This window comes from Channa argus, unplaced genomic scaffold (genome assembly GCF_033026475.1).
Source record: "Channa argus isolate prfri unplaced genomic scaffold, Channa argus male v1.0 Contig090, whole genome shotgun sequence".
NCBI classification, from domain to species: Eukaryota; Metazoa; Chordata; class Actinopteri; order Anabantiformes; family Channidae; genus Channa; species Channa argus.
Window position 1 is genome coordinate 54,609 of NW_027125309.1, and position 23,914 is coordinate 78,522.

At 41.7% G+C, this 23,914-nt stretch overlaps 7 non-coding genes across 7 annotated transcripts; all 7 read left to right on the plus strand.

The window, feature by feature from the left end:
• The first annotated feature begins 7,305 nt into the window (after positions 1–7,305).
• On the plus strand, positions 7,306–7,377 carry trnaq-uug (transfer RNA glutamine (anticodon UUG)). The gene has a single exon. It is a non-coding gene; the product is annotated as a tRNA-Gln (tRNA).
• A 2,710-nt stretch (positions 7,378–10,087) lies between these two features.
• trnal-cag (transfer RNA leucine (anticodon CAG)) lies at positions 10,088–10,170 on the plus strand. Its single transcript has one exon. It is a non-coding gene; the product is annotated as a tRNA-Leu (tRNA).
• Positions 10,171–10,385: 215 nt separating this feature from the next.
• On the plus strand, positions 10,386–10,457 carry trnaq-cug (transfer RNA glutamine (anticodon CUG)). The gene has a single exon. It is a non-coding gene; the product is annotated as a tRNA-Gln (tRNA).
• A 6,897-nt stretch (positions 10,458–17,354) lies between these two features.
• Positions 17,355–17,426, plus strand: trnaq-uug (transfer RNA glutamine (anticodon UUG)). Its single transcript has one exon. It is a non-coding gene; the product is annotated as a tRNA-Gln (tRNA).
• Positions 17,427–21,981: 4,555 nt separating this feature from the next.
• trnal-cag (transfer RNA leucine (anticodon CAG)) lies at positions 21,982–22,064 on the plus strand. Its single transcript has one exon. It is a non-coding gene; the product is annotated as a tRNA-Leu (tRNA).
• A 341-nt stretch (positions 22,065–22,405) lies between these two features.
• Positions 22,406–22,477, plus strand: trnaq-uug (transfer RNA glutamine (anticodon UUG)). The gene has a single exon. It is a non-coding gene; the product is annotated as a tRNA-Gln (tRNA).
• A 1,136-nt stretch (positions 22,478–23,613) lies between these two features.
• On the plus strand, positions 23,614–23,696 carry trnal-cag (transfer RNA leucine (anticodon CAG)). Its single transcript has one exon. It is a non-coding gene; the product is annotated as a tRNA-Leu (tRNA).
• The last annotated feature ends 218 nt before the right edge of the window (positions 23,697–23,914 follow it).

Consider the following 23,914-nt stretch of genomic DNA (forward strand, 5'->3'; position numbering starts at 1 on the left):
TGCAGTGATCCGAGTTCAAATCTCGGTGGAACCTACCGCTGGCTAGTTGTAGGTTTTTTTGCCCCAATGAGTGACTCAGTTACTCCACCAACTGGGAGACACACAGTGGCATTGTCTACGAGCTCATCATGTTGCAGAGACATAGAGTACTTTGTGCAATCAACACTCATGGCAAGTGTTTAAAGAACTAATACAGGGAGAGAGATGAGGCAAAGGTTGCACAATGGTTTACGATAGACACACTCTTAAGTAAATATCCTTGCGGATCTCATTCAGATAATGCTAAAAACACATTTTGGGCATGAAGTGCGATCCCAGACACAATCCCAAATTCCTAATTTATAACCCTTCCCACTCGTTTTCAAGTGCTTCCCTATTTTTGTGTTTCACCCCAAACAGAGTCATAAGGGCTAGTAGTTGAAATATCTCCTTGTGAAATGCAATAAGCCTTGAAACCCCTGTCAAGCATCAGAGTGTTCAGGACTGCTCAGTAAAACCACAGACTGTTAAAACTGTTGTCTGTGTAACACTGTTCACATTTCCAGTGCACACATTCTTCATTTGGCAGCATCTGGAGATTCCCTGGTGTATAGGTAAGCACTCTGGACTGTGAATCCAGCGATCTGAGTTCAAATCAACAAGAGGAGTTAATCATAATAACCTAATAAAAGTTAAGACTACTCCTCTTACAGAACAAAACCCCAAAACTATTAAATGTGGATTATTAAATATCAGATCTCTCTCTTCTAAATCTCTGTTAGTAAATGACTTATTAAGTGATCATCAATTCGATTTATTTTGTCTCACTGAAACTTGGTTGCAGCAGGAAGAATATGTCAGTTTAAATGAGTCAACACCCCCAAGTCATATTAATTATCATGTTCCTAGAAGCACAGGCCGAGGTGGAGGAGTTGCAGCAATCTTCCATTCTAGCTCATCAATAAACCCTAGACCTAAACATAGTTATAACTCATTTGAAAGCCTTACTCTTAGCCTTTCACACCCAAACTGGAAAACTCAAAAACCACTATTATTTGTTATCGTGTACCGTCCTCCAGTCCCTTATTCAGAGTTTTTGATTGAATTTTCTGATTTTCTATCTGATTTAGTGCTTAGTACAGATAAAGTCATTATAGTGGGTGACTTTAACATTCATGTAGATGCTGACAGTAACTGCCTGAGCACTGCGTTTAATTCATTATTAGATTCAATTGGTTTTTCCCAAAATGTAAATAAACCCACTTACTGTTTTAGTCACACGTTAGACCTTGTCCTTACGTATGGAATTTCCTCACAACTCTCTTCTGTCTTACCATTTTTTAATAACATTTGAATTTACAATAACAGACTATATAGCAGTTATAAAACTGAAAAATTCCACTATAGCAGATGCTTAAGTGAAAAAGCTGTCAACAAATTTAAAGAAATTATTTCTTCATCATTTGCTTCACCATATGTTAATACAATGGAAAGTAGTCTCCTTAATGTTACTCCTGCACAAGTAGATTATCTTGTTGACAATTCTGCAGCCTCACTACGTACAATACTCGATAGTGTTGCCCCTCTAAAAAAGAAGGCAGTAAACCAGCAGAGGCGATCTCCATGGTATAGTTCACAAACACGCAACTTAAAACAGGAAACATGAAAGTTAGAAAGGAAGTGGCGTTCCAGAAAGTTAGAAGAATCTCATTTAGCCTGGAAAAATAGTTTAAAAATGTACAAAAAAGCTCTCAGTGATGCCAGAACAGCATATTATTCATCATTAATAGAAGAAAACAAGAACAACCCCCGGTTTCTGTTCAGCACTGTAGCCAGGCTGACTAAGAGCCATAGTTCTGTTGAGCCTAGTTTTCCCTTAACTTTGAGCAGCAATGACTTCATGACCTTCTTTATGAATAAAATTGTAGCTATTAGAGAACGAATTCACCAGATCCTCCCCCCAAAAATTACAGATAGATCTTCATGTACAGCAGTGCTAGAGTCATCGATAAGGCCCCAATCCCTGTTAGACTGCTTTTTACCCATAGATCTCTCTGAGCTAACTTCAATTATTAACTCATCTAAACCAACAACCTGTCTGCTAGACCCTATTCCAACTAAGCTGCTCAAGGAAGTTTTGCCCTTAATAGATGCATTCATATTAGATATCATAAATCCATCTTTAGAAACAGGCTATGTACCACAGGCCTATAAGGTAGCTGTTATTAAACCATTACTTAAAAAACCCTGTCTTGACCCAGGTGTTTTAGCCAATTACAGACCAATATCTAATCTCCCCTTTATTTCTAAAATAATTGAAAAAGTAGTCGCAAAACAATTATGTGATCACCTTCATAGGAATAATTTGTATGAAGACTTTCAGTCAGGATTTAGAGTTCATCATAGTACAGAAACAGCACTGGTAAAAGTCACCAACGATCTTCTCATGGCCTCAGATACTGGACTCATCTCTATACTTGTTCTGTTAGATCTTAGTGCTGCATTTGATACCATTGATCATAACATTTTATTACAGAGACTGGAACATGAAATTGGAATTACAGGAACTGCACTAGGTTGGTTTAAATCTTATCTATCTGATAGATTTCAATTTGTTCATGTTAATGATGAATCCTCCATGCACACAAAGGTTAGCTATGGAGTTCCACAAGGCTCTGTGTTAGGACCAATACTTTTTACTTTATATGTGTCTCCTTTAGGCAACATTATTAGAAAACACTCCATAAATTTCCACTGTTATGCTGATGATACCCAGCTATATTTATCTATGGAACCAGATGAAAATAATCAGGTAATAAAGCTTCAAGCATGCCTACAAGACATAAAGGCCTGGATGTCCCACAATTTTTTACTTTTAAACTCAGACAAAACTGAAGTCATAGTATTTGGGCCCAAAAATCTCAGAGATATGATGTCCAACCATATTGTTACACTAGATGGCATAAGTCTGGCCTCCAGTACTACTGCAAGGAACCTTGGAGTTATGTTTGATCAGGATCTGTCCTTTAACTCACATATAAAACAAATCTCTAGAACAGCCTTCTTCCACCTACAGAACATTGCCAAAATTAGGAGCATCCTGTTTCAAAGTGATGCCGAAAAACTGGTCCATGCATTTGTTACCTCTAGGTTGGACTACTGTAATTCCCTACTTTCAGGATGCCCCAGTAACTCCCTAAAGAGCCTGCAATTAATCCAAAATGCTTCAGCAAGAGTGCTGACTGGAACTAGCAAGAGGGATCATATTTCACCTTCACTAGCTTCTCTCCATTGGCTTCCAATTAAATGTAGAATAGAATTTAAAACCCTGCTTCTTACATATAAAGCTCTGAATGGTCAGGCTCCATCATATATAGAAGACCTCATAGCACCACATCATCCCAGTAGACCACTTCGCTCTCAGAATGCAGGCCTACTTGTGGTTCCCAGAATTTCCAAAAGTAGAATGGGAGGTAGAGCCTTTAGCTATCAAGCTCCTCTCTTGTGGAACCAGCTCCCAGTTCACATTGGGGAAACAGACACCCTCTCTACTTTTAAGTCTATGCTTAAAACCTTCCTTTTTAATAAAGCATATAGTTAGTTATAGTTATGCTGCCATAGGCTTAGACTGCTGGGGGACCCACCCCCCAATGCACTGAGCTCCTTTCCTCCTCTTGACCTCTCTCCTCTCCTCTCATCCCGCAATTGTCACCACTGTATGTCATTAACTCTGTGTGTTCTCTCCCGTAGTTGTCTTTGTCCTCCTCTGTCCCCTTCTCTCTGTCCCTTTCTGCAGGTGTCCCCCGGCTTTGAAGCTGTGTGTCTTCCAGCGTGAAGCTACTGGTCCTACCAATCTGCCCGATGTTTTGTTAATGCTTTTTGTTGCTCTGTTCTTTTCTCTCTCCCCTTTCCACTCACCCCAACCGGTCGAGGCAGATGGCCGTCCACCCTGAGCCTGGTTCTGCTGGAGGTTTCTTCCGTTAAAGGGAGTTTTTCCTCTCCACTGTTGCCTATGGCTTGCTCCAGGGGGAATTGTTGGGTTCTCTTTATATATCTTTATAATCTTGACTTTATTCTGTAAAGTGCCCTGAGATGACTTTGTTGTGAATTGGCGCTATATAAATAAAGTTGAATTGAATTGAATTGAATTGAATTGAAATCACGGTGGGACCTGTTATAGTGTAGAACGAATAAAACCAGCTTGTCCTTTGAGCTGTGTTGCTGGTCTCAGGATTTAATGTGCAATAAATGCAGGCAACTTTGGCAACAGTTCTTTCTGTTGTGCTCCATTCAATGACTCTAGTACTCTATCAAATGACGGGGTTCAATTAATGTAATGCAATAATTGGATACTGGTTACTCTAAGAACTCTTTTTCTGGAGTTTGCTGAAAAAATGAATGCATACGTTAAAGCTCCATGAATTGATGTCTTCCCAGCAAAGGGCAGAAGAACACCAATACCAGCTGACAGATGTGTAGTGGCTTAATCAACAAGCTCTTTTTTGCCTGAGACATCCCATACTTCACGCATCAATCACTGATGGCCAGGGTAGCAATGAACTGATAAAGAGATAGCCTGATGACGAGTTTGCACATTTGATTCACAATAATTACGCATAATCTAAACGCTGTCTTTTCGGATTTCTTTGGAGTACCAAACAACCCCCCCCTTTCTGTTGTCAGGATGGCCGAGCGGTCTAAGGAGCTGCGTTCAAGTCGAAGTCTCTCCTGGAGGCGTGGGTTCGAATCCCACTCCTGACAAATGTTGGATTTTATGGACAACAGCTGACACTTGGAAAAGACATTCTCCCACATTAGTCAAAGGTGGGGAACCACCTATTCTCCAATGCTGCTTACCTGGATGAATTCATAGACTTTGATGTTATACAAGTTACAGTTCATCTGGATAGATGCAATGAACATCACACACAGAGATAAGAGTGACACAGTGCTTAGATGTACCCAAACTTCCTTGTATTGACAATTTTATAGTTTGCTACATGATCACCCAATCTCCAAGTTGTCAATATGCACGCAATAATGAAATGAATCAAATCGTCTGGAAGAAACTGTTCAACAAAAGTAGCCTAACAATGTGAAATGGTTCCATGGTGTAATGGTGAGCACTCTGGACTTTGAGTCCAGTGATACGAGTTCAAATCTCAGTGGAACCTACCGCTGGCTAGTTGTAGGTTTTTTTGCCCCAATGAGTGACTCAGTTACTCCACCAACTGGGACACACAGAGTGGCATTGTCAACGAGCTCATCTTGTTCCAGAGACATAGAGTACTTTGTGCAATCAACACTCATGGCAAGCGTTTAAAGAACTAATACAGGGAGAGAGATGAGGCAAAGGTTGCACAATGGTTTACGATAGACACACTCTTAAGTAAATATCCTTGCGGATCTCATTCAGATAATGCTAAAAACACATTTTGGGCATGAAGTGCGATCCCAGACACAATCCCAAATTCCTAATTTATAACCCTTCCCACTCGTTTTCAAGTGCTTCCCTATTTTGTGTTTCACCCCAAACAGAGTCATAAGGGCTAGTAGTTGAAATATCTCCCTGTGAAATGCAATAAGCCTTGAAACCCCAGTCAAGCATCAGAGTGTTCAGGACTGCTCAGTAAAACCACAGACTGTTACAACTGTTGTCTGTGTAACACTGTTCACATTTCCAGTGCGCATATTCTTCATTTGGCAGCATCTGGAGATTCCCTGGTGTATAGGTAAGCACTCTGGACTGTGAATCCAGCGATCTGAGTTCAAATCACGGTGGAACCTACCGCTGGCTAGTTGTAGGTTTTTTTGCCCCAATGAGTGACTTAGTTACTCCACCAACTGGGAGACACACAGTGGCATTGTCAACGAGCTCATCTTGTTCCAGAGACATAGAGTACTTTGTGCAATCAACACTCATGGCAAGTGTTTAAAGAATTAATACAGGGAGAGAGATGAGGCAAAGGTTGCACAATGGTTTACGATAGACACACTCTTAAGTAAATATCCTTGCGGATCTCATTCAGATAATGCTAAAAACACATTTTGGGCATGAAGTGCAATCCCAGACACAATCCCAAATTCCTAATTTATAACCCTACCCCTCGTTTTCAAGTGCTTCCCTATTTTTGTGTTTCACCCCAAACAGAGTCATAAGGTCTAGTAGTTGAAATATCTCCCTGTGAAATGCAATAAGCCTTGAAACCCCTGTCAAGCATCAGACTGTTCAGGACTGCTTAGTAAAACCACAGACTGTTAAAACTGTTGTCTGTGTAACACTGATCACATTTCCAGTGCGCATATTCTTCATTTGGCAGCATCTGGAGATTCCCTGGTGTATAGGTAAGCACTCTGGACTGTGAATCCAGCGATCTGAGTTCAAATTACGGTGGGACCTGTTATAGTGTAGGACGAATAAAACCAGCTCGTCCTTTGAGCTGTGTTGCTGGTCTCAGGATTTAATGTGCAATAAATGCAGGCAACTTTGGCAACAGTTCTTTCTGTTGTGCTCCATTCAATGACTCTAGTACTCTATCAAATTAAGGGGTTCAATTAATGTAATGCAATAATTGGATACTGGTTACTCTAAGAACTCTTTTTCTGGAGTTTGCTGAAAAAATGAATGCATATGTTAAAGCTCTATGAATTGATGTCTTCCCAGCAAAGGGCAAAAGAACACCAATACCAGCTGATAGATGTGTAGTGGCTTAATCAACAGGCTCTTTTTTGCCTGAGACATCCCATACTTCACGCATCAATCACCGATGGCCAGGGTAGCAATGAACTGATAAAGAGATAGGCTGATGACGAGTTTGCACATTTGATTCACAATAATTACGCATAATCTAAACGCTGTCTTTTCGGATTTCTTTGGAGTACCAAAGAAGCCCCCTTCTGTTGTCAGGATGGCCGAGTGGTCTAAGGCGCTGCATTCAGGTCACAGTCTCTCCTGGAGGCGTGGGTTTGAATCTCACTTCTGACAAATGTTTGATTTTAGGGACAACAGCTGACACTTGGAAAACACATTCTCCCACATTAGTCAAAGGTGGGGAACCACCTATTCTCCAATGCTGCTTACCTGGATGAATTCATAGAATTTGATGTTATACAAGTTACAGTTCATCTGGATAGATGCAATGAACATCACACACAGAGATAAGAGTGACACAGTGCTTAGATGTACCCAAACTTCCTTGTATTGACAATTTTATAGTTTGCTACATGATCACCCAATCTCCAAGTTGTCAATATGCACACAATAATGAAATGAATCAAATCGTCTGGAAGAAACTGCTCAACAAAAGTAGCCTAACAATGTGAAATGGTTCAATGGTGTAATGGTGAGCACTCTGGACTTTGAATCCAGTGATCTGAGTTCAAATCTCGGTGGAACCTACCGCTGGCTAGTTGTAGGTTTTTTTGCCCCAATGAGTGACTCAGTTACTCCACCAACTGGGAGACACACAGTGGCATTGTCAACGAGCTCATCTTGTTCCAGAGACATAGAGTACTTTGTGCAATCAACACTCATGGCAAGTGTTAAAAGAACTAATACAGGGAGAGAGATGAGGCAAAGGTTGCACAATGGTTTACGATAGACACACTCTTAAGTAAATATCCTTGCGGATCTCATTCAGATAATGCTAAAAACACATTTTGGGCATGAAGTGCGATCCCAGACACAATCCCAAATTCCTAATTTATAACCCTACCCCTCGTTTTCAAGTGCTTCCCTATTTTTGTGTTTCACACCAAACAGATTCATAAGGTCTAGTATTTGAAATATCTCCCTGTGAAATGCAATAAGCCTTGAAACCCCAGTCAAGCCTCTGAGTGTTCAGGACTGCTCAGTAAAACCACAGACTGTTAAAACTGTTGTCTGTGTAACACTGTTCACATTTCCAGTGCACACATTCTTCATTTGGCAGCATCTGGAGATTCCCTGGTGTATAGGTAAGCACTCTGGACTGTGAATCCAGCGATCTGAGTTCAAATCACGGTGGGACCTGTTATAGTGTAGAACGAATAAAACCAGCTTGTCCTTTGAGCTGTGTTGCTGGTCTCAGGATTTAATGTGCAATAAATGCAGGCAACTTTGGCAACAGTTCTTTCTGTTGTGCTCCATTCAATGACTCTAGTACTCTACCAAACGACGTGGTTCAATTAATGGAATGCAATAATTGGATACTGGTTACTCTAAGAACTCTTTTTCTGGAGTTTGCTGAAAAAATGAATGCATATGTTAAAGCTCCATGAATTGATGTCTTCCCAGCAAAGGGCAGAAGAACACCAATACCAGCTGACAGATGTGTAGTGGCTTAATCAACAAGCTCTTTTTTCCCTGAGACATCCCATACTTCACTCATCAATCACTGATGGCCAGGGTAGCAATGAACTGATAAAGAGATAGGCTGATGACGAGTTTGCACATTTGATTCACAATAATTACGCATAATCTAAACGCTGTCTTTTCGGATTTCTTTGGAGTACCAAACAACCCCACCTTCTGTTGTCACGAGCGGTCTAAGGCGCTGCGTTCAGGTCGCAGTCTCTCCTGGAGGCGTGGGTTCGAATCCCACTTCTGACAAATGTTGGATTTTAGGGACAACAGCTGACACTTGCAAAACACATTCTCCCACATTAGTCAAAGGTGGGGAGCCACCTATTCTCCAATGCTGCTTACCTGGATGAATTCATAGACTTTGATGTTATACAAGTTACAGTTCATCTGGATAGATGCAATGAACATCACACACAGAGATAAGAGTGAGACAATGCTTAGATTTACCCAAACTTCCTTGTATTGGCAATTTTATACTTTGCTACATGATCACCCAATCTCCAAGTTGTCAATAATGAAATTAATCAAATCGTCTGGAAGAAACTGTTCAACAAAAGAAGCCTAACAAAGTGAAATGGTTCCATGGTGTAATGGTGAGCACTCTGGACTTTGAAGCCAGTGATCCGAGGTCAAATCTCGGTGGAACCTACCGCTGGCTAGTTGTAGGTTTTTTTGCCCCAATGAGTGACTCAGTTACTCCACCAACTGGGAGACACACAGTGGCATTGTCAACTAGCTCATCTTGTTCCAAAGACATAGAGTACTTTGTGCAATCAACACTCATGGCAAGTGTTTAAAGAACTAATACAGGGAGAGAGATGAGGCAAAGGTTGCACAATGGTTTACGATAGACACACTCTTAAGTAAATATCCTTGCGGATCTCATTCAGATAATGCTAAAAACACATTTTGGGCATGAAGTGCGATCCCAGACACAATCCCAAATTCCTAATTTATAACCCTACCCCTCGTTTTCAAGTGCTTCCCTATTTTTGTGTTTCACCCCAAACAGAGTCATAAGGTCTAGTAGTGTAAATATCTCCCTGTGAAATGCAATAAGCCTTTAAACCCCTGTCAAGCATCTGAGTGTTCAGGACTGTTCAGTAAAACCACAGACTGTTAAAACTGTTGTCTGTGTAACAATGTTCACATTTCCAGTGCACACATTCTTCATTTGGCAGCATCTGGAGATTCCCTGGTGTATAGGTAAGCACTCTGGACTGTGAATCCAGCGATCTGAGTTCAAACCACGGTGGGACCTGTTATAGTGTAGAACGAATAAAACCAGCTCGTCCTTTGAGCTGTGTTGCTGGTCTCAGGATTTAATGTACAATAAATGCAGGCAACTTTGGCAACAGTTCTTTCTGTTGTGCTCCATTCAATGACTCTAGTACTCTACCAAATGACGTGGTTCAATTAATGTAATGCAATAATTGGATACTGGTTACTCTAAGAACTCTTTTTCTGGAGTTTGCTGAAAAAATGAATGCATATGTTAAAGCTCCATGAATTGATGTCTTCCCAGCAAAGGGCAGAAGAACACCAATACCAGCTGACAGATGTGTAGTGGCTTAATCAACAAGCTCTTTTTTGCCTGAGACATCCCATACTTCACGCATCAATCACTGATGGCCAGGGTAGCAATAAACTGATAAAGAGATAGGCTGATGACGAGTTTGCACATTTGATTCACAATAATTACGCATAATCTAAACGCTGTCTTTTCATATTTCTTTGGAGTACCAAACAACCCCCCCTTCTGTTGTCAGGATGGCCGAGCGGTCTAAGGCGCTGCGTTCAGGTCGCAGTCTCTCCTGGAGGCGTGGGTTCGAATCCCACTTCTGACAAATGTTGGATTTTAGGGACAACAGCTGACACTTGGAAAACAGATTCTCCCACATTAGTCAAAGGTGGGGAACCACCTATTCTCCAATGCTGCTTACCTGGATGAATTCATAGACTTTGATGTTATACAAGTTACAGTTCATCTGGATAGATGCAATGAACATCACACACAGAGATAAGAGTGACACAGTGCTTAGATGTACCCAATCTTTGGAAAGGTTCCATGGTGTAATGGTGAGCACTCTGGACTCTGAATCCAGCGATCCGAGTTCAAATCTCGGTGGGACCTACTGTTGGCAGGTTGTAGCTTTCATCGATCCAATGAATGACTCGGTTACTCCACCAACTGGGAGACTCACAGTGGCATTGTCATGGAGCTCATCTTGTTCCAGAAACAGAATACTATGTGCACTAAACACTCATGACAATTCCAAAAAAAAAAACTGATACCGGCACAGAAATGACGCCAAGCCTACATGATGGTTTAAAATAATAATCCTTGCTGATCTCTGTCACATAATGCTAAAAACACATTTTGGGCATGAAGTGCGATCTCACACACAATCCCCAATTCCTCATCTTCTGTTGTCAGAATGGCCGCGCGGTCTAAGGCGCTGCGTTCAGGTCGCAGTCTCTCCTGGAGGCGTGGGTTTGAATCCCACTTCTGACAAATGTTGGTTTTTATGGACAACAGCTGACACTTGGAAAACACATTCTCCCACATTAGTCATAGGTGGGGAACCACCTATTCTCCAATGCTGCTTACCTGGATGAATTCATAGACTTTGATGTTATACAAGTTACAGTTCATCTGGATAGATGCAATGAACATCACACACAGAGATAAGAGTGACACAGTGCTTAGATGTACCCAAAAAAAAAAAAAAGAGGCTCTTTCTGGCATCAGCACCTGTTTGCTGTTTTTGGTTCCCAAACCTGGTTGCAGACAGAGGTGTGGTTTCTCTCTAGAGCGAGCAGTGACGACCCGCGCATGAGCCTGTTTTGGCGGGCTTTTTCAGTTTGCTTGTGTTTTTTGTCGTAATTTAACTAAATAGTATAGAGATTTCGATTTCGTTTATGTTACTAATCCCCCCGGCGGATTTGCTCCGTTCGGGGGCGCTTTCATTTTGCCTTTTTCTTTTTTATTTTATTTTGGTTTTGTTTTTTTGCCGAGTGTTACTCGATTCGCCAAGCTACGTAAAATGGAGAATGGCGGTGAGAAAATTGTGGCTCCTACCATGAGATGTCGGGGAGAAACGGCAATGCCAGCCGAAATAGAGAACGGAGCGGGAGGAAGCAAACGCCAGGCCGTGGAGCAGGGAGAGAAGAGAAATGGCGGGCAAGTTCCGGGCTTGTCAATGCAGAGGATTACTTCAGCAAAGAGGACGGGGAAAGGAGTGGATTTGGTCGGAGAGCAGCGGCAGAATAGGTTGGAGATTGATGGCATTTGTGTGGATGGAAAACATCAGGAGGATCGGGCGAGGATGCAGACGGAGATGAGCGGAAGACGGGAGACAATGAGAGAAAAAAGGTACGAAAAAGATTTGACTGTATTGGCAGAGGTGGTTGGTGAAGAGAAGGTGAAAACGATGGAACTGTTACGAGCAATACGTGATGTGTGTGGAGGCATAGTTGCGCTGCGTGAGACCGGATCGAATAAATATGAGGTGACGGTAAAAAGTGAAGCTGGAAAGAAAAGGCTACTGGATGGATTTAAAGTTGGTAAAGCGGTGGTAATGGTAAAGACATTAGCAATTGATGAACTGGTGGTGTCTTTTTTGAATTTGCCGGCGTATATAACGGACGAGGAAATTATGGAAAAACTAGACGTGTGGGGAGTGAGAGCGATCTCGCCTATTAAAAGGAGGATGTGGCCCGGGACTGATGTGGCGGACGGTACAAGATATATGAAGGTAAAGTTTAATGAAACTGTGCAGTCACTGCCCTACTCAGCGAAATTCATGACAGCTAATGGTCCGGAGTATTTTAGAGTAATTCACAATAATCAAGTGAAAGTTTGTCGGATGTGCTTACAGCCGGGACACATCGTGAGGGACTGTCCGGATTTCACCTGTTTTAAATGTAATAAACAGGGACATTATGCACGTGAGTGTGATGCCAGGATGCGCAGATGTATGGAATGTCATAGCTCCACAGAGGAATGTCAACGTAAAAATATAGATGAAGGGAATGGGGAGGGTAGCAGGGAATCCATCTCCGAGGATGACAGGAGTGAGGTTAGACCTGTAGAGGAGCCAGAGCTGAATATGGGCAGCGAGAGTGAACAGGAGGATGAGGTGGTGTTGGAGACGCAGGGCGGTGACCTGCCTGTGCGGGAGGAACATGGGAGGGAAAGAGAGGATGTGTTGGGATCTAGTATGGATCAAGTGCTGGCAGAGTGGAGCGGGGATAGGGCGGGTCACCCTGAAGGGGGTTGGCTGAGCCCATCTTGGCTCGCTTCACAGAAGGTCCCCTCTCATAATGGAATACCACCCGCCCCTAGAGAGGAAGACTCGGATGCTGCCCTGCTGGCTCCCCAGGCTGACAGTATAGAGTCAGATTCGGAGATGGATGTTCAGCAGATAAAGCAGGTTAGAAAACGTCCACAGCAAGAGAAATCAGGGAGGAGTGAGGGAGGGAATAGAGGCAAAGGGAAAAAACAGCTTAGGAAATGACCTTTTTAATCGGTGTTTACTTGATAATGCTGCTTTAATCGCAAAATTTAAACGGGTTAACAAATATTGGGAAAATAGAGCAACTCTGTGGAGAAATGGCATGCGACATCTTGTGTGTCCAGGAATGTAGGTGGTCCATGGACAAAATAGACACTATAAAATCTTTTTGGAGAGGGGAGCTCTTTTACTCCCTCTCCTCTGACAAAACTGCTGGAGTGGCAATTTTTGTAAAGCCGGGTGTGTGTGAGAGTATTGTGGAGATTTTTAAGGATGGACAGGGTAGACTAATTGTTATTGATATAATACATTATAATAAAAAATATAGAATTCTGAATTTGTACGGTCCGAACAGTGAACCTGAAAGGAGAGGTTTCTTTGAGCGCTGCAAAAGGTGGACAGATGATCGCTCGGTAGTGATAGGAGATTGGAATGTTGCTCTGACTAAGGCGGACGTAGGAGTTAATAATAAATTTAAACAAGACATTAGTAGATCGGCTGTTTTTGTATGGATGGATGAGTGTGATTTGATAGATGCGTGGAGAGTGCTGAACCCCGGCACCCGGGCGTATTCGCGCAGGCAAGTGGTATTGGGCAGGCTAAAGCAATCCAGGATTGACCTGTGTTTGTTGGCGTCGAGTTTGGTGCAAGAATTAAATGAGTGTAAATATTGTTTTTGTTCCTGGAGTGATCATGCCTGTTTAAAGGTGACTCTAGGGGAGGGTGGTATGCAAAGGAATGGGGGCCTGTGGTGTTTTAACACTTCCCTCCTTGAAGATCAAGTTTTTAAAGATAAAATGAAGTCTTTTCTCTCTGCTCTATGTGATGAGAGTGATTATGTCGTGGATATCATTGAGTGGTGGGAGCGCACCAAATTTAAAATTAAAAAGCGTTGTATCGCTCTGAGCAGAGAGAAGAGGCTGAGGGAAAAGACAGAGGAGGCTAAGCTGAGACATCATCTAAAAGAGGAGCTTGAGCTTATTGAGGCTGAGTGTGACCGTCCCTTGGATGTCTATCTTGGATTGAGGGAGCAGCTGAGACGGTTAGATGAGAGAAAATGCAGAGGCGCAATGATCCGCAGTAAAGCACAACACATGTTGAAAGGGGAGCGCTGTACTGCTTTTTTTCTAGGTTTGGAAAAAAGGAAACAGGCAAAAACATACATACCAGAAATAAAAGACCTTGATGGAAACACACATACTGATATAGTGGATATTTTACAAGCAATACAAGACTACTACGCTAATTTGTTTAGCAAACAACATATTAAAAAAGCACAAATGGACACAGTATTAGGAAAAATTGGCTGCTCCCTCAGTCACGAGGATGCGGCTCTGTGTGATGGTGACATTCAGATTGAAGAAGTGAGAGCAGCGATTGGAAACCTTAATACATCTAAAAGCCCGGGTGTGGATGGTCTCTCAGCTGAGTTTTACCAACATTTCAGCAACATACTGGCCCCCGTCCTCTGCAGGCTATACTCTGCCATGCAGGAGGAGAACAGGTGCGCGGAGTCTTTTTTAAGGGGTGTGATCACTCTAGTTTATAAAAACAAAGGCGCCAGAGATGACCTGGCAAATTATAGGCCAATTAGTCTGCTCAATACTGACTATAAGATCCTCGCTAAGGTGCTAGGGTTCAGGCTTAAGGGAGTGATTGGCTCGATAGTTGGGCCTACCCAGACTTACAGCATTCCGGGGAGGGATATCGCTGACTGCATTTTGTCAACAAAATTCTCATTGGAGAATTTAATGGCTACAGGAGGTATATACCTTAATGTAGATCTAAGAGAAGGCATTTGACAGAGTGAGTCACGATTTTCTCTTCGAGTGTCTGGGGGTTTTTGGGTTCGGCCCAACTTTTCGAGGGTGGATGAAGTTACTGTACAGCCGAGCTACTAGTGTCGTGAAGTGCAATGGCTTCGTGACAGATCCCGTCCCCTTAGAAAGATCAGTGAGACAGGGGTGCCCCCTATCAGCTATGCTCTATGCAATAGTGGCAGAACCTCTAGCACAGTCAATTATATCTGACTCTCAAATAATTGGGATCACGTCGCCCAGAGGAACTGATTTCAAAATAGCACAATATGCGGATGATATTAACATCATGGTCAGGGATGGGGATAGTTTGCGAAGGGTTTTGCAACATCTAGATGCATATGAGCAAGCTGCGGGAGCACGGGTAAATAAGGACAAATCGAGTTTGATCCTGGGGCCTGGTACTGTTCTTGGGGAGGAAGGCCAGCATTTTAAAAGGGGCGGGCCTGAGGTTAAAGTACTTGGTGTATATTTGGGCTCACAACCAGAAGACAGCAGTCGTAGATCCTGGGAAGAGCAGGTTGCGGGGTGTAGATCAAGGCTCGCACTGTGGAGAATGAGGGGATTAGGTTTAAAAGGGAAAATCACTGTAATAAATGCAGTAATTGTGCCGAGACTTGTCTACACCATGCAGGTTTGTCACCTGCCGAGTGATGTACTGGTACGCCTGAGCAGCGCTATTGAGGATTTTCTATGGAAGGGGAGAGCAATGAAAATTGCACATAAGACACTGGTCGGGCCGTACAAAAAGGGGGGACTCAAACTGTGTAATTTAAAAGCAAAATTGAAGTCATTAAGAATAAAACTGTTTAAGAAAATGCTGAGCCAGAAAACTAAAAACATATGGGAGGATTATTTGTATGATGATGTACTGAAAAGAGGTATGTGCGGCTTTTACAATCTATGTAGCGTCACACTCGGCCGGCCTATTGTGGGAACATGTCCACTCTTCCAGGAGGCGGCTGAGGCATGGGTGGAAATCCTGCCCCAGTTGGAGTGTGTAATTACATCAAAACAAAGTGTGTTAAACCAGCCCATCTTTGGGAACCCCTGCCTCAGCGGCCGAGAGGGATGTAAGGCCGGTCGGGGCATCTTGACTGAGGCGCTACATCAGATTAAAGATGTTTTAGACCAGACAGGGGCTCCTAGCCCTCTTGCGGTATTTAGTAAAATTAGGATGAAAGGGTTTAATATAAAAAAGGCTAGAGTTGTGCGATTTTGTGATGATTTATTAGAGCGAATGCCGCAAGAGTGGAAAGAGTGGTTGTCGGAAGTGGATGAGGATCGGGTGGAGGACGACGAGCTGGATTTTGCTCTGACCTGTGACGTCAAAAACAGAAAACTGCAAGATTTACAATCAAAATTTTGGTATAGGGTTTTAATTAACAAAATATTCCAAGAACCTACAGCAAACACTGCATGGTCTCATCTCTTTCTTACCCGTCCCATCTCTGAAATTTGGTCAAATATACACAGTAAGTGGCTTCCCCCTGCAATAGCAAACTCAAACTTCCTGCTGCGTCACAGAAGGGTGCTGGTTTCTGTCGTCCTTCACCAGATAAGTAAAAGCACGTATGCGAGAACCTGTCCGGTCTGTAGGGTGGAAGATGAAGATTTTAACCACTTTATGCTATACTGTACAGTCACACGGGATTTCAGGGACTGGGTTAAAACGTTGTTAATCAATAAGTGTAAACTGCCTAAGTTAGAAGGGGAAGCATGGGACTGGGTGTGGTGCTTTGGGAAACAAAAAGGTGATAAAAGATGTAATGTTGGTTTAATCAATTTTTTATTGAGTGTAGCACGTCATGTGTTGTATGTTGGTAGAAATTATGCTTTGTATGGGGGGAAAAGGACAAACAGGTTGGGTTTTTTTCAAAATATGGTGACACATTACATGAGAATTCTGTTTTCAGTGGATGAGGATGAGTTTATAGCTAGGTGGGGGGCAAGGAATGATTTATGTGAGCTGGATGTGGAGGGTAGATTGCACTTCGATTTTGGGTGAATTTATTTAACCTTGTAGTATATGGGCGTATATATTTAAGAATGTATGTGTGTATGTAGGTGTATGTATATATGTATATATATGTGTGTATGTATATATATGTATGTATACATGTATATATGTGCATACAAATATGTGGAAAAAAGGGGAAGAGGTTTGCTTTGCTTTAATTTGTTTGATTTACTGTTAAAAAGACGAATGAATTTACTCTTTTTCTTTATGTTTCTCTGTATATAGTTAATTTTTATTTTGTAAAGTGTATTTTTGATAATAAAAAGATAAAAAAAAAAAAAAAAAAAAAAGTCGCAGTCTCTCCTGGAGGCGTGGGTTCGAATCCCACTTCTGACAAATGTTGGATTTTAGGGACAACAGCTGACACTTGGAAAACACATTCTCCCACATTAGTCAAAGGTGGGGAACCACCTATTCTCCAATGCTGCTTACCTGGATGAATTCATAGACTTTGATGTTATACAAGTTACAGTTCATCTGGATAGATGCAATGAACATCACACACAGAGATAAGAGTGACACAGTGCTTAGATGTACCCAATCTTCCTTGTATTGACAATTTTATAGTTTGCTACATGATCACCCAATCTCCAAGTTGTCAATATGCACACAATACTGAAATGAATCAAATCGTCTGGAAGAAACTGCTCAACAAAAGTAGCCTAACAATGAGAAATGGTTCCATGGTGTAATGGTGAGCACTCTGGACTTTGAATCCAGTGATCCGAGTTCAAATCTCGGTGGAACCTACCGCTGGCTAGTTGTAGGTTTTTTTGCCCCAATGAGTGACTCAGTTACTCCACCAACTGGGAGACACACAGTGGCATTGTCAACGAGCTCATCTTGTTCCAGAGACATAGAGTACTTTGTGCAATCAACACTCATGGCAAGTGTTTAAAGAACTAATACAGGGAGAGAGATGAGGCAAAGGTTGCACAATGGTTTACGATAGACACACTCTTAAGTAAATATCCTTGCGGATCTCATTCAGATAATGCTAAAAACACATTTTGGGCATGAAGTGCGATCCCAGACACAATCCCAAATTCCTAATTTATAACCCTTCCCACTCGTTTTCAAGTGCTTCCCTATTTTTGTGTTTCACCCCAAACAGAGTCATAAGGGCTAGTAGTTGAAATATCTCCCTGTGAAATGCAATAAGCCTTGAAACCCCAGTCAAGCATCAGAGTGTTCAGGACTGCTCAGTAAAACCACAGACTGTTACAACTGTTGTCTGTGTAACACTGTTCACATTTCCAGTGCGCATATTCTTCATTTGGCAGCATCTGAAGATTCCTTGGTGTATAGGTAAGCACTCTGGACTGTGAATCCAGCGATCTGAGTTCAAATCAACAAGAGGAGTTAATCATAATAACCTAATAAAAGTTAAGACTACTCCTCTTACAGAACAAAACCCCAAAACTATTAAATGTGGATTATTAAATATCAGATCTCTCTCTTCTAAATCTCTGTTAGTAAATGACTTAATAAGTGATCATCAATTCGATTTATTTTGTCTCACTGAAACTTGGTTGCAGCAGGAAGAATATGTCAGTTTAAATGAGTCAACACCCCCAAGTCATATTAATTATCATGTTCCTAGAAGCACAGGCCGAGGTGGAGGAGTTGCAGCAATCTTCCATTCTAGCTCATCAATAAACCCTAGACCTAAACATAGTTATAACTCATTTGAAAGCCTTACTCTTAGCCTTTCACACCCAAACTGGAAAACTCAAAAACCACTATTATTTGTTATCGTGTACCGTCCTCCAGTCCCTTATTCAGAGTTTTTGATTGAATTTTCTGATTTTCTATCTGATTTAGTGCTTAGTACAGATAAAGTCATTATAGTGGGTGACTTTAACATTCATGTAGATGCTGACAGTAACTGCCTGAGCACTGCGTTTAATTCATTATTAGATTCAATTGGTTTTTCCCAAAATGTAAATAAACCCACTTACTGTTTTAGTCACACGTTAGACCTTGTCCTTACGTATGGAATTTCCTCACAACTCTCTTCTGTCTTACCATTTTTTAATAACATTTGAATTTACAATAACAGACTATATAGCAGTTATAAAACTGAAAAATTCCACTATAGCAGATGCTTAAGTGAAAAAGCTGTCAACAAATTTAAAGAAATTATTTCTTCATCATTTGCTTCACCATATGTTAATACAATGGAAAGTAGTCTCCTTAATGTTACTCCTGCACAAGTAGATTATCTTGTTGACAATTCTGCAGCCTCACTACGTACAATACTCGATAGTGTTGCCCCTCTAAAAAAGAAGGCAGTAAACCAGCAGAGGCGATCTCCATGGTATAGTTCACAAACACGCAACTTAAAACAGGAAACATGAAAGTTAGAAAGGAAGTGGCGTTCCAGAAAGTTAGAAGAATCTCATTTAGCCTGGAAAAATAGTTTAAAAATGTACAAAAAAGCTCTCAGTGATGCCAGAACAGCATATTATTCATCATTAATAGAAGAAAACAAGAACAACCCCCGGTTTCTGTTCAGCACTGTAGCCAGGCTGACTAAGAGCCATAGTTCTGTTGAGCCTAGTTTTCCCTTAACTTTGAGCAGCAATGACTTCATGACCTTCTTTATGAATAAAATTGTAGCTATTAGAGAACGAATTCACCAGATCCTCCCCCCAAAAATTACAGATAGATCTTCATGTACAGCAGTGCTAGAGTCATCGATAAGGCCCCAATCCCTGTTAGACTGCTTTTTACCCATAGATCTCTCTGAGCTAACTTCAATTATTAACTCATCTAAACCAACAACCTGTCTGCTAGACCCTATTCCAACTAAGCTGCTCAAGGAAGTTTTACCCTTAATAGATGCATTCATATTAGATATCATAAATCTATCTTTAGAAACAGGCTATGTACCACAGGCCTATAAGGTAGCTGTAATTAAACCATTACTTAAAAAACCCTGTCTTGACCCAGGTGTTTTAGCCAATTACAGACCAATATCTAATCTCCCCTTTATTTCTAAAATAATTGAAAAAGTAGTCGCAAAACAATTATGTGATCACCTTCATAGGAATAATTTGTATGAAGACTTTCAGTCAGGATTTAGAGTTCATCATAGTACAGAAACAGCACTGGTAAAAGTCACCAACGATCTTCTCATGGCCTCAGATACTGGACTCATCTCTATACTTGTTCTGTTAGATCTTAGTGCTGCATTTGATACCATTGATCATAACATTTTATTACAGAGACTGGAACATGAAATTGGAATTACAGGAACTGCACTAGGTTGGTTTAAATCTTATCTATCTGATAGATTTCAATTTTTTCATGTTAATGATGAATCCTCCATGCACACAAAGGTTAGCTATGGAGTTCCACAAGGCTCTGTGTTAGGACCAATACTTTTTACTTTATATATGTCTCCTTTAGGCAACATTATTAGAAAACACTCCATAAATTTCCACTGTTATGCTGATGATACCCAGCTATATTTATCTATGGAACCAGATGAAAATAATCAGTTAATAAAGCTTCAAGCATGCCTACAAGACATAAAGGCCTGGATGTCCCACAATTTTTTACTTTTAAACTCAGACAAAACTGAAGTCATAGTATTTGGGCCCAAAAATCTCAGAGATATGATGTCCAACCATATTGTTACACTAGATGGCATAAGTCTGGCCTCCAGTACTACTGCAAGGAACCTTGGAGTTATGTTTGATCAGGATCTGTCCTTTAACTCACATATAAAACAAATCTCTAGAACAGCCTTCTTCCACCTACAGAACATTGCCAAAATTAGGAGCATCCTGTTTCAAAGTGATGCCGAAAAACTGGTCCATGCATTTGTTACCTCTAGGTTGGACTACTGTAATTCCCTACTTTCAGGATGCCCCAGTAACTCCCTAAAGAGCCTGCAATTAATCCAAAATGCTGCAGCAAGAGTGCTGACTGGAACTAGCAAGAGGGATCATATTTCACCTTCACTAGCTTCTCTCCATTGGCTTCCAATTAAATGTAGAATAGAATTTAAAACCCTGCTTCTTACATATAAAGCTCTGAATGGTCAGGCTCCATCATATATAGAAGACCTCATAGCACCACATCATCCCAGTAGACCACTTCGCTCTCAGAATGCAGGCCTACTTGTGGTTCCCAGAATTTCCAAAAGTAGAATGGGAGGTAGAGCCTTTAGCTATCAAGCTCCTCTCTTGTGGAACCAGCTCCCAGTTCACATTGGGGAAACAGACACCCTCTCTACTTTTAAGTCTAGGCTTAAAACCTTCCTTTTTAATAAAGCATATAGTTAGTTATAGTTATGCTGCCATAGGCTTAGACTGCTGGGGGACCCACCCCCCAATGCACTGAGCTCCTTTCCTCCTCTTGACCTCTCTCCTCTCCTCTCATCCCGCAATTGTCACCACTGTATGTCATTAACTCTGTGTGTTCTCTCCCGTAGTTGTCTTTGTCCTCCTCTGTCCCCTTCTCTCTGTCCCTTTCTGCAGGTGTCCCCCGGCTTTGAAGCTGTGTGTCTTCCAGCGTGAAGCTACTGGTCCTACCAATCTGCCCGATGTTTTGTTAATGCTTTCCACTCACCCCAACCGGTCGAGGCAGATGGCCGTCCACCCTGAGCCTGGTTCTGCTGGAGGTTTCTTCCGTTAAAGGGAGTTTTTCCTCTCCACTGTTGCCTATGGCTTGCTCCAGGGGGAATTGTTGGGTTCTCTTTATATATCTTTATAATCTTGACTTTATTCTGTAAAGTGCCCTGAGATGACTTTGTTGTGAATTGGCGCTATATAAATAAAGTTGAATTGAATTGAATTGAATTGAATTGAAATCACGGTGGGACCTGTTATAGTGTAGAACGAATAAAACCAGCTTGTCCTTTGAGCTGTGTTGCTGGTCTCAGGATTTAATGTGCAATAAATGCAGGCAACTTTGGCAACAGTTCTTTCTGTTGTGCTCCATTCAATGACTCTAGTACTCTATCAAATGACGGGGTTCAATTAATGTAATGCAATAATTGGATACTGGTTACTCTAAGAACTCTTTTTCTGGAGTTTGCTGAAAAAATGAATGCATATGTTAAAGCTCCATGAATTGATGTCTTCCCAGCAAAGGGCAGAAGAACGACAATACCAGCTGACAGATGTGTAGTGGCTTAATCAACAAGCTCTTTTTTGCCTGAGACATCCCATACTTCACGCATCAATCACTGATGGCCAGGGTAGCAATGAACTGATAAAGAGAAAGGCTGATGACGAGTTTGCACATTTGATTCACAATTCTTTGGAGTACCAAACAACCCCCCCTTCTGTTGTCAGGATGGCCGGGCGGTCTAAGGCGCTGCGTTCAGGTCGCAGTCTCTCCTGGAGGCGTGGGTTCGAATCCCACTTCTGACAAATGTTTGATTTTAGGGACAACAGCTGACACTTGAAAAACACATTCTCCCACATTAGTCAAAGGTGGGGAACCACCTATTCTCCAATGCTGCTTACCTGGATGAATTCAGAGACTTTGATGTTATACAAGTTACAGTTCATCTGGATAGATGCAATGAACATCACACACAGAGGTAAGAGTGACACAGTGCTTAGATGTACCCAATCTTCCTTGTATTGACAATTTTATAGTTTGCTACATGATCACCCAATCTCCAAGTTGTCAATATGCACACAATAATGAAATGAATCAAATCGTCTGGAAGAAACTGTTCAACAAAAGTAGCCTAACAATGTGAAATGGTTCCATGGTGTAATGGTGAGCACTCTGGACTTTGAATCCAGTGATCCGAGTTCAAATCTCGGTGGAACCTACCGCTGGCTAGTTGTAGGTTTTTTTGCCCCAATGAGTGCAATGAATGCACTCAATGAGTGACTCAGTTACTCCACCAACTGGGAGACACACAGTGGCATTGTCAACGAGCTCATCTTGTTCCAGAGACATAGAGTACTTTGTGCAATCAACACTCATGGCAAGTGTTTAAAGAACTAATACAGGGAGAGAGATGAGGCAAAGGTTGCACAATGGTTTACGATAGACACACTCTTAAGTAAATATCCTTGCGGATCTCATTCAGATAATGCTAAAAACACATTTTGGGCATGAAGTGCGATCCCAGACACAATCCCAAATTCCTAATTTATAACCCTACCCCTCGTTTTCAAGTGCTTCCCTATTTTTGTGTTTCACCCCAAACAGAGTCATAAGGTCTAGTAGTTGAAATATCTCCCTGTGAAATGCAATAAGCCTTGAAACCCCTGTCAAGCATCAGACTGTTCAGGACTGCTTAGTAAAACCACAGACTGTTAAAACTGTTGTCTGTGTAACACTTCACATTTCCAGTGCGCATATTCTTCATTTGGCAGCATCTGGAGATTCCCTGGTGTATAGGTAAGCACTCTGGACTGTGAATCCAGCGATCTGAGTTCAAATTACGGTGGGACCTGTTATAGTGTAGGACGAATATAACCAGCTCGTCCTTTGAGCTGTGTTGCTGGTCTCAGGATTTAATGTGCAATAAATGCAGGCAACTTTGGCAACAGTTCTTTCTGTTGTGGTCCATTCAATGACTCTAGTACTCTATCAAATTAAGGGGTTCAATTAATGTAATGCAATAATTGGATACTGGTTACTCTAAGAACTCTTTTTCTGGAGTTTGCTGAAAAAATGAATGCATATGTTAAAGCTCCATGAATTGATGTCTTCCCAGCAAAGGGCAGAAGAACACCAATACCAGCTGATAGATGTGTAGTGGCTTAATCAACAAGCTCTTTTTTGCCTGAGACATCCCATTCTCCACGCATCAATCACTGATGGCCAGGGTAGCAATGAACTGATAAAGAGATAGGCTGATGACGAGTTTGCACATTTGATTCACAATAATTACGCATAATCTAAACGCTGTCTTTTCGGATTTCTTTGGAGTACCAAACAACCCCCCCTTCTGTTGTCAGGATGGCCGAGCGGTCTAAGGCGCTGCGTTCAGGTCGCAGTCTCTCCTGGAGGCGTGGGTTCGAACCCCACTTCTGACAAATGTTGGATTTTAGGGACAACAGCTGACACTTGGAAAACACATTCTCCCACATTAGTCAAAGGTGGGGAACCACCTATTCTCCAATGCTGCTTACCTGGAGGAATTCATAGACTTTGATGTTATACAAATTACAGTTCATCTGGATAGATGCAATGAACATCACACACAGAGGTAAGAGTGACACAGTACTTAGATGTACCCAAACTTCCTTGTATT